Source organism: Suricata suricatta, chromosome 10, assembly GCF_006229205.1.
Source record: "Suricata suricatta isolate VVHF042 chromosome 10, meerkat_22Aug2017_6uvM2_HiC, whole genome shotgun sequence".
NCBI lineage: Eukaryota > Metazoa > Chordata > Mammalia > Carnivora > Herpestidae > Suricata > Suricata suricatta.
In genome coordinates this window covers 3,839,060-3,852,747 of record NC_043709.1, presented here as the reverse complement: position 1 = coordinate 3,852,747, position 13,688 = coordinate 3,839,060, and the positions used below count along the sequence as shown (strand labels likewise).

Here is a 13,688-nt window from a genome sequence, read left to right as displayed (position 1 = left end):
AGATGTACCAAATACTCAAAGATTTAAAAATTACACAACCACTCTCCCATCTCAAAACCTTAATATTTCCATTCACTTGCTTTCTTACCTAACATGCTAAGTCCCTTTTCATTCCTATTCTGAATATCCTCCTGATCTCCTCCTCCTGTCTTCTCCTTCTTTCCCATCCTTCTGCCCATTCAAGCTCTTGTTACTGCAGGAGCCGCGTAGCTGTACTCAACCATCACGCTCTTGCCTCCTTAGATTCACTTATTCATCCCACAGACATTTACTGAGCACCTATTAACCAGGCTCTCTGCTAAATACTGGGGCTAAAAGTGTAAATAATAGGTAAGACTCTCTTCTACGGTGCTAACAGTTGGTTATAGGACAAGTTTTTATTGAACTCCATTTTATGCCAGAGATTCCACATCTGTTAGTCTTTGCAACAATTCTATGAGGTAGGTTTTAATTTCTGTTTCAAAGATGAAAAAGTAAGAGACTCAAGGTCAAACAAATTGTATGTTTTGGAGGTGTCTGAATCCAAAATCTATACTCTTCCCACAAAAAGCAGAATTATAATCCACTATAATAAGTTCTAAAATAAAATTAACATACCTAGACACACTTAAGAGTAGCACTAACTACTAGAGGCTCTGAGAAGACTTTAGCAGGAGATGATTCGGGGCTAAGTTTTAAAGGATAATTAGAAGTTCGGGAACGGGAGAAACATACCACTCCAGGAATAGAGAACAGCCTGGTCACAGGTATGAAGAAGTGAGGGAGCATGGTACCATTCCAGTAAAAAAAAAAAAATGACAAATAAGGGGCACCTGGGGGGCTCAGTCAGTTACGTGTCTGACTCCGGCTCAGGTCATGATCTTGCGTTCGTGAGTTTGAGCCCTGCGTCGGGCTCTGTGCTGACAGCTTGGAGCTTGGACCCTGGAGCCTGCTTCAGATTCTGTGTCTCCCTCTCTCTCTCTCTGCCTTTCCCCTGGTCATGTTCTTTCTGTCTCAGAAATGTTAAAAAAATTATTTTTAAGGGCAAAGAATTTTATATAGGTGGAGCAGAACTTACCAGGTTGAAAATGGTAAAAGAAAAATTAAACTTTATGCTGAAGATTATATGAAGCCACTGGAGGATTTTCTGAATAGCAGTGACTTTTTCAGACATGTTTTATCAAAATTTCTCAGACAATAATCCACCAGAAAAATGAGCAAAGGACATAAAAAGGCAATTCAGAGAAAAAGAAACATAAAAGGCTCCTAAAAACATGAAGATACTTAAGCTCAGTCATAGTAAGAGAATGTAAATTAAAACTGTATTGACTACCAGTTCTATCATACCGGCAAAAATCCAAAACTTTAACACATTCCTTTGGTGAGGCAGAAGGTAAACAGACCCTTTCATATATTGTTATTGGAATTACAAAATGATACAACCCCTATAGAGGGGAGATTTGGTGATAGCTAATGAAATTATAAATCCATTCCTATTTTTTATTTGAATTCTGGTATAGTTAAGATAAACTTCAGATACACAATACAGTGACTCAAGAGTCCCATATATTATACCATGCTCATCATGATAAGCACACTCTTAATCCCTTTACCTATTTCCGCAATCCCCCTAACCTACCTCCCCTTTGGGAGAGAATGTTTATTCTCTATAGTTAAGTCTGTTTCTTTGTGTCTTTTTGCTTTGCTTCTTAAATTTCACATATGAAATCATATGAAATGTCTCTCTGACTTATTTCACTTTGCATTACACTCTCTAACTCCATCTGTGTCATTGCAAATGGCAAGATTTCATTCCCTTTTCATGGCTGAATAATATTCTGTGTGTCTGTATATACGATATGTGTATGCATGTGGTATACATCACATACATAGCTTCTTTATCTATTCATCAGTTGACGGACCCCGGGGCCGCTTACATTATCTTGGCCACTGTAAAGTGATGCATCTATAAACACGGGTGCACATATCCCTCTCAATTAGTGGTTTTTTTTAATTTTTAAAATGTTTATTCATTTCTGAGAGAGAGAGAGCAGGAGAGGGGCAGTGAGAGAGGGAGACACAGAATCTGAAGCAGACTCCAAGCTCCCGAGCTGTCAGCACAGAGCCTGATGCAGGGCTAAAACTCACAACTGTGAGGTTGGGACCCGAGCTGAAGTCAGACACATAACTGACTGAGCCACCCAGGTGCCCCTGAATTCGTGTTTTCGTATTCTTTGGGTAAATATCCAATAGTGCAACTGTTGAATCATAGGCTAGTTTTGTTTTTAACTTTCCAATGAATCTCTATACTGTTTTCCACAGTGGCTGCACCAGTTTGCATTCCCACCAAGAGTGCACAAGGGTTTCTTTTTCTCTACATCCTGGCCACTATCTGTTGTTTCTTGTGCTTTTGATTTTAGCCACTGTGGCAGGTATGACGTGATATCTCATTGTAATTTTGATTTGCATTTCCCTGATGATGAGTGATGTGGAGGGTCTTTTCCTGTGTCTGCTGACCATCTGTGTGTGTTCTGTGGAGAAATGTCTGTTCATGTTGTCTGTCCATTTTTAATTGGATTATTTGTTTTTTGGGTGTTGAGTTGTATGCTTCTGTAATATATTTTGGATACTAACACTTTATCTAAATCCATTCATCTTTTGAGTCAGCAATTCCACTTTTAAAATCCTATCTCCTTGATTTATGTGCACAACTGTGCAATGGGAAATATACAATTATGCAATTCATTACAGGTTGTTTCTAACAGAAAAAGATTGGAAATAACTCAAGTGTCCAAAAATTAAAGGAATACTTGAAATAGCTGTATAACACCTACAAAATGGAGAACTACACAACAGAAAGAGAACAGGATGTAGTAAATAAAAAAGGTGCATAACAGCATATATAGTAAAAAAACTAAATATGAACTTTGATGTAATGAGAAGTCAGGGTTTAGAAATAGCAATACATCCATATTTGCTTGTATTTGCAAAAAGAAACACTGAATGACAATCAAGAGATGAATGGTCTTCCATGCTCATGAATCAGAAGAATAAATATTGCTAAGATGTCATTATTACCCAAAGCAATCTACACATTCAATGCAATCCCAATCAAAATTGCACCAGAATTCTCAAAGATAGAACAAACAATCCTAAAATTCATATGGAACCACAAGAGACCCCGAATAACCAAAGTCATATTGAAGAAGAAAACCAAAACGGGAGGCATCACAATCCCAGACTTTAGCCTCTACTAAAAAACCGTCATCAAGACAGTATGTATTGGCACAAAAACAGACCCATAAACCAATGGAATAGAACAGAGAACCCAGAATTGGACCCACAAATATATGGCTAATTAATCTTTGACAAAGCAGGAAAGAGTATCCAAAGGAAAACAGACAGCCTCTTTAACAGGTGGTGCTGGGAGAACCAGACAGCAACATGCAAAAAGAATGAAACTAGACCACTTTCTCATACACAAAAATAAACTCAAAACGAATGAAGGACCTCAATGTGAGGCAGGAAACCATCAAAACCCTAGAGGAGAGGAGCACCTAGGTGGCTCAGTCGGTTAAATGTCCGACTAAGGCTCAGGTCATGGTCTCACAGTCCGTGGGTTTGAGCCCCGCGTCAGGCTCTGTGCTGACAGCTTAGAGCCTGAGCTTGCTTTGGATTCTGTGTCTCCCTCTCTCTCTGCCCCTCCCCTGCTCACTCCCTGTCTCTGTCTCTGAAAATAAAAAAATAAAGACATAAGAAAAAAAATTAAAAACAAACCAACCAACCCTCGAGGAGAAAGCAGGAAACAACCTCCTTGACCTCAACTGCAGCAATTTCTTACTTAACACATCCCTAAAGGCAAGGGAATCAAGAGCAAAAATGAACTATTGGGACCTCATCAAGAGAAAAAGCTTCTGCACAGCAAAGGAAACAATAAAAACTAATAAGCAACCAACAGAATGGGAAAAGGTAGTTATAAAAGACATACTGGATAAAGGGCTAGTATCTAAAATCTATATAAGGTCGCCAAATTCCACACCTAAAAACGAAATAATCCAATGAAGAAATGGGCAGAAGACGTGAACAGACACTTCTCCAAAGAGGACATCCAGATGGCCAACAGACACATGAAACGATGCTCAGCGTCAATCATCAGGGAAATACAAATCAAAACCACACTGAGATACCACCTCACGCCAGTCAGAGTGGCTAAATGAACAAATTAAGAGACTACAGATGCTGCTGAGGATGTGGAGAGACGGGCACCCTCCTGCACTGCTGGTGGGAATGTAAACTGGTGCAGTCACTCTGGAAAACAGTGTGGAGGTTCCTCAAAAAACTATCCATAGAACACCCCTATGACCCAGCAATAGCACTGCTAGGGATTTACCCAAGGGATACAGCAGTGATGCATAGGCGCACACGTACCCCAATATTCATAGCAGCACTTTCAACAATAGCCAAATCATGGAAAGAGCCTAAATGTCCATCACCTGATGAACGGATCAAGAAGATGTGGTTTATATATACCATGGAGTACTACATGGCCATGAGAAAGAATGGAATCTGGCCATTTATAGCAATGTTGATGGAACTCAAGGGTGCCATGCTAAGTGAGATAAGGCAGGCAGATAAGGGCAGATACCATATGTTCTCACTCATTAAGTAGAACAGGAAAAACTTAACAGAGGACCATGGGGGAGGGGAAGGGGGAAAAACAGCTGGGGAGAGGGAGGGAGGCAAACCATGAGACTCTTGAGAACAAACTGAGGGTTAATGGGGGAGGGGGACAGAGGAAGCGGGGTGATGGGCATGGAGGAAGGCACTTGTTGGGATGAGCACTGGGTATTATATGGAAACCAACTTGACAATAAACTATAAAAGAAAAAAAGGGAGCTAAATTAGCAGAAAAAAACTAAAAATAAAAATAAATGGTTATCTATACGAGGTGAAGAGCAGGACAAGGAAACCTGAGTTGGACACCAGTCTTTCTCTCCTGGTCCGTAGTCTGCCCTGTATCAACAGGCTCTCATGCCTTTTGGCTTCTACTCGGATTGGGCCAACCTGGAGCTCAGGCAAGAAGGAAGGAAAAGAATACTGTCAAGGCATTTATTCCCTTACTTTCCTCTCCGTGAGGGTGCTTCACACTAGCTGTATCCTTCGCTAGGTCACCACCCTTTCAAATTTCCTTCCAGGTTCCTTCCTCTCTGGGCCTTGGGTGGTGACAGACCCATCACGCTAACCAGGCAATTCCTCTAGTCCTGGCAATTCCTCTATAGCCTCCCACGCATTTGTAATTACTCCCTTTGTAAGCGAATCTTCTGCAAATGGTCCTCATTTGAGTGTGTCACCTTCTTCCTGCTGGGACCCTGACTGATAGGGGGAACAGGGAAGAAGCAAGATTTCTTGGTATACACTTTTGTATACAGTTTTGAACTTTGAAATATGTGTATGTATTGCCAATTTATTTAAAAAGAAACAAAATTTTTAAATTCTATAAAAGAAGGGTGGCTGGGTGGCTTAGTCAGTTAAGCATCTGACTCAGGTCATGATCTCAGGATCATGATACTGAGCTCCACCTCTATGTCTTAAGCCTGCTTAAGATTCCCTCTCTCTAAAAAAATAATAAAATAAAAATAAAAATAAAAATTCTATAAATGAAAACAGTCAGAAACAAGTAAACTTAAGTGAATATTAAATTGTGATAGCCATACTGAGAAATGGTTTATTTCAAGGGACTTCAGATCACAATATTCTGACTGTACATTCTTAGTGGGATGTAGTTCAAGGACCAAAAAGAAGTATAAACATTTTTTAAATTTCCTTCAGTATGTTTATTATTTGTAGTGATACTGGTATCGGTAGTTTTAAGATCATTTTCTCTATATTATAGATTGAGGCAAATAAGTATATTAGTGATGTAAGGAACTATGATTTTCAAAGTAAGAAAAAATATTTGCAATGACAAGAACCAAGGCACTGTGAAAACATAGTTATGTAAATACTGAATGGAGGGCACCTGGGTAGCTCAGTTGGTTAAGTGTCTTACTCTTTGATTTCAGCTCAGGTCATATTCTCATGGTTTGTGGGATCAAACCCCACATTGGGCTCTGCCCTGTGAGCACAGAGATTCTCTGCTTGAAATTGTCTGTCCCCCTCTGTCTCTGCCCTTCCCATGCTCACACACAAGTACACACGTGTGTTCTCTTTCTCAAAATAAATAAGCTTTAGAAACCCCTCAGTTTTGTAAACCTTAATGAAATGCTGATTCAGTCAAAATTTTATTTGGCATTAAAACCATTCGGGTAGCACACATAGTAGTATCTTGGACATCAGCTATAGCAGTATTTTCTAGACAGGTCCCCTGAAGCAAGGGCAATAAAAGCAAAAATAAACTACTATAACTACATCAAAATAAAAAGCTTCTGCAAAGAAAACAATCAACAAAACTAAAAGACAACCTATGGAATGGGACAAGATCTTTGCAAGTGACATAGTCAATAAAGGATTACTATCTAAAATATATAAAGAAGTTATACCACTCAACACCCAAAATATAAACAATCCAGTTAAAAAATGGGCAGACAACAAACATAAACAGACATCTCTCCATGGAAACCATACAGGTGGCCTAGGGACACACGGAAAGATCCTCCACATCACTCATCATTGGGGAAACGCAAATCAAAACTACATCGAGAGGCACCTGGGTGGCTCAGTCGGTTAAGCGTCTGGCTTCGGCTCAGGTCATGATCTCAAAGTTCGTGGGTTCGAGCCCTGCATCAGGCTCTGTGCTGACAGCTAGCTCAGAGCCTGGAGCTGCCTCAGATTGTGTCTCCCTCTCTCTCTGACCCTTCCCTGCTTGCGCTGTCTCTGTCTCTCAAAAATAAATAAAAAAACATTAAAATAAAAAGCAGAAAAAACTACAATGAGGTATCACTTCACACCTTCCATAATGGCTAAAATCAAAACCACAAAAAAACAGGTGTTGGCGAGGATGTGGAGAAACAGAAACCCTTGTGCACTGTTGGTGGGAATGCAAACTGGTATAGCTACTCTGAAAACCAGTATGGAGGTTCCTCAAAAAATTAAAAATAAGAACTACCCTACAATCCAGTAATCACACTACTAGGCATTAACCAAAGAATACAAAAACACTTATTCTAAAGGATACATGGACCCCTATATTTATAGATGCATTACTTACATTGGCCAAGATACGTGAGCAGTCCAGGTGTCCACGGATAAAGACGATGTAGCATGTATAGACAATGGAGTAGTCATAAAAAGGAATGAAGTCTTGCCATTTGCAACAATATGGATGGAGCTAGAGAGTACAATGCTAAGTGGAATAAATCAGAGAATAACAAATACCATATTTCACTCATGTGGAATTTAAGAAACAAAGAAGAAAAAGAGAAAGAGAAACAAACCAAGAAACGCTAAGTATAGAGAAGAAATCCGGTTACCAAAGGACAGATGGGGGGGGGGATGCATGAAACAGGTGACGGGGAATAAAGGAGATTAAAGAGTATGCCTATCATGATGAATGCGGAGTAATGTATAAAATTCTTCAATCACTATATCGTATACCTGAAACTTACATAACACTGTATGCTAACTATACTGGAATTAAAATTTAAAACTTAATAAAATTTAGAAAAACACTTGGGTAAATGGTTGATAAAGAACATTTTTGTATTATGTCAAAGTAACACTAGTAACCGTAACAGACTAGTTAGAAGGGAAGAACTAATTGTACAATGTAGTGATCACTGTCACCGCTGTAATCCTAAAATGTCAATCTTACCATCACTAGTAGTAAAACAAATAGATATTATGTGATGTAATACAATGCGAAATACACAACATCACATCTAATGGAATCTAACCAAAACTATTTAATTTGAACCCATCAGTCTTTTAGGTACTAAATTTTTTCAAATGTCTTTTCCTCATCTATCAAGAAATAAAATGGATCTTCTTCTGGAAACAAATGAAGATGACTGAGGTAGCAGGGTGGCATATGGATTTAAATAGGGTAAGATCAAAGACTGGGAACTCAGCTAAAAGATTACTGCATTAATCCAAGGAAGAAATGAGGAGAGCCTGAAACACTGACAGAAGTGGCAACAGAGGGAAGAGGGCAGGTTAGTAAGGAGGTAAAACTGGCCCAGACTGGCAGTGTTCTGGGTGTGACAGGAAGAATTTATTTAAAGATGGAGGAGAATTCATTTAGGTGGCAGGCATATGAAACTCTGGAAGTAAAAGCATTCTAAGTCCAAGGAACAGCATATGCTAAGACTCTGAAACAGAAAGAAGATTGGTCTGCATAAGGCAGGCAAAAAAGAAAAGCAATTCTGACCAAAGCATAGTAAATACAGGAAAAAAGAATATTAGAGAAAAGAAATACACAGAGGCCAGATCATAAAGGGTTTTGTGGATCATGGCAGGAAATAACTGGATTTTATTCCAAGTGTGGAAAAGCCATTTGAGAGTTTTAAGCTGTGCAGTGCTCTGATTTACAGATTTCCTTTGTTTGTGTTAACCACTCACTCTGGGCGCTGTGAAAACAAACTGGAGGGAAACAAGAAAGCAAGCAGAGGGATGTGTTACGAGGTTATAGCAACAGTCCAAATGAGAGCTCTAGCAGCTTCGACTGTGATAGTGGCCAAAAAACCAAAACAAAAGACAAGAAACAACTGGGTTCAGGATGTATTTCAGAGGTAGAGTTATTAGGATTAATAGAAGATAAGATGAGGGAAGTGGGGTGCAGGAGGAATAAAGAGTGACGCTGGGTTTCTGGTCCTACTGCGCCCCTTACAAGCAGGTAAGACCTAGGAAGGAACAAATTTGTCTCATGAAAGTGGGGGAGAGGAAATTTACTGCTCTTTCTGATTATAATATTTTATTTTATTTTTAAGATTTTATTTTTAAGTAATTTCTATGCCCAACATGGGGCTTGAACTTGACTGAGCCAGCTAGGCACCCCTAATTATAGTATTTTACAGGGAAAGTGCTGAATATTATAGGCCAATACACACTTTTGGAAGTCAGTAGCATAAGGATGGTATTTGAAGCTATGAAACTGAATAAGATCATGTGGGAAAAGAACATAGGGAAAAGACAAAGGACTTATATCCAGAGGGCGGGAGGACTCCAGTGCCTAAGAGACCCAGGGGAGAATCCGCCAATAACGGAGGGCGTGCAAGTGAAACAGGAGAAAACCTAGTTAGTATACAAAGTCAAAAGAGCAAAGTGACTCAAGGGAGGGATGAAATGTGATCTACCATGCCACCTAGACAGCAAAACCTTCCCTTGACCAACTTCTTTAAAAACACCCTCAGTATTTCCTATTTCTCTCCTGTTTCTATTTTTCTCCTTAATACTTAAAACTTTAATATTCTTATATACGTTCCATATTTAGTCTGTTGTCTCTCTCAGCCTTTGAATGTAAGTTCTATATGGGAAGTGATTTTTATATGTTCACTGATGAGAATAGAACATGGCACATAATAGGCATTCGATCATTTTTAAATGAATGAAATACCACCGATATATCATAGCGGATGAGGACACGATATTGGCCACTGACTCTTAACAAGGTGTAGGTCAACAGTGACATAGAGAAATCACTTCAGTGGACCCTGGGACTGAACAATGAATCAGGAGAATTTGAGAATGGCTCAAAGAGTTTCGCTGTATGGATAAATTGGGGTAACAGCCTAAAGAGACAGTGAAGTTCAAGGGATTTTCCCCCAAGCATTTCATCATAAAATTTTTTTTCCTTTTTTTCAAGCTTATTTATTTTAAGAGAGAGAGAGAAGAGAATGCACAGGTGGAGGAGAAACCCAGAGGGAGGAGAGAATCCCAGGCAGGCTCCAGGCTCCATGCTGAGCCCTAAGTGGGAACCCATGACAGTGACATCAGGAACTGAGCCAAAATCAAGAGTCAGAATGCTTAACTGACTAAGCCACCCAGGTACCTGTATAAACTTTTCAAACATACAAGAAAAGTTAAAGAATTTCATAGTAAACACCCATACATTTAACACTAAATTCTACAATTAACATGGTACTATACTTTTTTATATAGCTATCTACCCTCTATAAGAGTGATAATAAGGCATATATTAATACCAATGGAAATTACCCAATAAGGGAGAAAGATAAAATCCAATGAGAAAAAATTACAAAATAAAAGGGGGCAGGACTTTAAACAGAGGTGGAGAGAACTCAGGTACACTTGTAGTACTTCCCTGCTAAATATGCTTCCAAGTCTACCATTTTTTCCATAAATTTAAATATATCACCCTGGCAAGGACTTACCCCATAGGATTTTGATGTTCTGTCCCACTGCTCCCCTACACAGGCACTACATTCTTGCCAATTTGGACTATTCGCTGTCTCACCAACAGATCTTTCCAAACCCTTAGAAAAATACTCTTTACTCTCCGAGCCAGCTCAAATGATAATTCCTCTAGAAAACCTTCCCTAATCGTGACCTCTTCTTGTCCATACTCCCTCCCCCAAATCAGATCTAGTATTTTCCATGTTTAAGGTTCCATAAACAGTGTTATTGGGCCTATTTCAATTAGTGTATTTTGTTATACGCCCTATACCTTGGGAGCAGAAGCCGTCTTATAATACATACCTTTTGCTTCTAACACTATGTATTTGCAAAAACTATTTGCTAAATTTGAGTGGAAAACATCAAGGTTAAAAAGATGAAATTTCTTCCCACTACCACACAAAAAACTCAACATTAGATTTACTAAAAACAAATGAGAACATGTCAAATTTTGACAGGTGGTGACAACAGGAAATTACTACAAAAAGTATAACTAACCAGCTAAATTGAAGTTTAACAGAAAATGAATATAGTTGAAAATTATGAATTGGTTTAACAAAATCTACCTAAATGTACCAGTAATTATCAGATTTTTTATTAAAAGGTGGTTTAGTCACAAGTGTTCAAATGAATATAAATTAAATACCACCCATTAAATTAGTCTTGGGTATTATCCTGAGTGTTAGCCTTTGTATAGAAGGAGAATGTGAACAGCTCATGCAAAATTCAGCAAAAAGTAAACCAGAATTTTTTGCTGTAGAGGGATTATATTAAAGGCAATGTTGCAATAACCCAAGACTGGCTTTCTGTGGTTCTATGCAAAGTCTCTGGGTCACCAGTGGTTCTCAAGAGGGAAGTGGGGCTTCTAGGGCATGGGGGCAAGAGGAATTTGTGGAGGCATTTTCACAATAACCTTAAGATTTGTTGTTAATCACAAAATGTGTTGTTGAATTAAAGTAAGAAATAAGATTACTTTGAAACTTCCGTTTGGCACTAGTTCTAAAAAGTTCAAAACAGCACTTCAACAGGATCTTGAATGGCTGACTGTAGTATTTTACGTAAATACTCATTCAAAACATTACACTGTTGTAAGTACACAATATAATTGAGCAACTCTTCACATAATCACCAGTTAAAAGGTGAAAATCAACTGATGGTGGGCCTAGTGACTTGATAAATGAGGGAAGATTAGGGTAAGAATGCAAAGAATGTTTATAATAATTATCTTTTCAGTGTCTTTTTGATAACAGAATCATGTGTGAATGAGTAAACGTATTACACAGAAGAGGCAAGAAAATCCTAAATTATGTGCTTATTTCCAAGCTCACATATTCTTTCACATATACTAAGTGCAAAGAAAACATTAAATAGTTATTTTTAGAAAGCAGCAGAAATTTCCCAAGTTTCATAATAATTATACTCCAGATTTGGAGTGCCAGGAAAACACATATTTGTTTCCGACTCAAGGTCTGTCAAATAAGTTAATTTATTTGGGCAAACATTAGCTTTCAACCCAAGAATCGTTTCCGGGCTCAGAAAGGACATCTGGACTGAGAGAGCCAAAAGAAGAGTTAGGAAAAAGCTCAAAGTAACTATCACTTCAGGTCCTCCACCGGCTGGGGTCATTACACCTCCTGTTTCTTATCACCGTGCAGTGGGGAGCCTGGCCAGGCCCCAACTGAAGTCCAGGCCCTGTCACTTACTAGGCAACCTTGGGAAGTCATCTGGCCTCTCCAAACCTGTTTCCTAAACTATAAAATGCGATAATACTCATTTGTGAGGGTTAACCAGAAACAGGGCCGCCAGGAACTTGGTAAAACACCACGAACGCCATCATTATTACAGCATTCCTTCGTAGAGAGTTCCTTGAACCCAAATTCCAAATTCATCTCCTCCAGATCTCACTACCGATCTTTGGATGAGGAAGGGGAGGGCATGGAGAGGAACGTCAAGAGTCAGACAGCCACTCATGTCAAGCAGGGGCCTGGGTCCAGCAATGACCTTGCAGCAAAGGGCACAGACTGGATCCCACCCAGACCCACATCAGCCAGTGACACAGTCAGAACTGATAACCAGCAGAAACCGAGAGGACTGCGAAGGCCAGGACTGATCAAATCCGGCTAAAAAGAGAGGACTCGGGGGCACCTGGGTGGCTCAGTCAGGTACACCTCTGACTCTTGATTTCCGCTCAGACGGTGATCTCACCATCATGAGGTTAGCCTTGCTGGGGCTGCAAGCTGAGCATGGAGCCTGCACCAGAGTCTCCCCCTCCCCCTGCCCCACTTGGGCACCAGAGCCTGCCCACTCTCTCCATCTCTCTTGCTCAATTAAAAAAAAAAAAAAAAAAAGAGGGTGGGGGCGCCTGGGTGGCTCAGTCGGTGAAGCATCTGACTTCAGCTCAGGTTATTATCTCACAGTTCCCAAGTTCGAGTCCCGCCATCAGGCTCTGTGCTGACAGCTCAGAGCCTGGAGCCTGCTCCCAATTATGTGTCTCCCTTTCTCTCTGCCCCTCCCCGACTCGCGCTTTGTCTCTCTTTCAAAAATAAACATTTTTTACAAAAGAGGATTTTTGCGGGGTGCCCGGGTGGCTCAGTCGGTTAAGCGTCTGGCTTCGGCTCAGGTCTTTATCTCAAGGCTCCCGAGTTCCAGCCCCGCATCGGGTTCTGTGCTAACAACTAGCTCAGAGTCTGGAGCCTGCTTCAGATTCTCTCTCGCTCACTCTCTCTCTGACCCTCCCCTGCTCGCGCGGTCTCTCTCTGTCTCTCAAAAATAAATTAAAAAAAAAAACATTTAAGAAAGAGGATTTTTGCGCAAAGCCTCTGACTCCCCGGGCACTGACCCCGCTAGGACCACCTCAAGGCAGCAGCCGGGCGCGAGGCTCCGCGGGCTTGACCTCAGGAAGGAACCGAGAGCCTCCACTGCTGGAACGTAAAAAGCACGAAGTTCGGAGCAGAGACCCTGACTGCGGCCGCGTCTCAGCACGGACTTCAGGGCGGGCTGGTTACCTTCCCACCTCCCGTCCCACCTCGTGTCGTGCCGTGTGCTTTGTGCGACGTGGAAGAGGCCACGTCAAACTGGTGGCGAAATGTCCGAGTTTGGAATCCCAAAACTGCTTTATGGCCACCTTGATTTAGGACTGAAAAAAGCGGACACTGGGAAGACACACTCGTGTGCGCGCCTTCACAGCGGCTTGTGACAGGGCGGGGACCTGGGAGGGCAGGAGGAGACACCACAAAGCAGGGGAGCCAGGGCAAAGGGGAGGGGCCCTGGGCAAACCCGGGCTTGGGTCGTGGCCCAGCTGCAGAGGGAGGGTGGGCACCTGGCATGGGGGGTGCGGAGGGCTGGGGATGGACGGTTGG

General features: G+C 40.8%; 1 protein-coding gene across 1 annotated transcript in view; it reads right to left on the bottom strand.

The window, feature by feature from the left end:
- SMC1B (structural maintenance of chromosomes 1B) overlaps positions 1–13,688 on the bottom strand; it is a 70,060-nt gene that overhangs the window by 55,995 nt on the left and 377 nt on the right. The gene's annotated exons all lie outside the window — the stretch shown is intronic.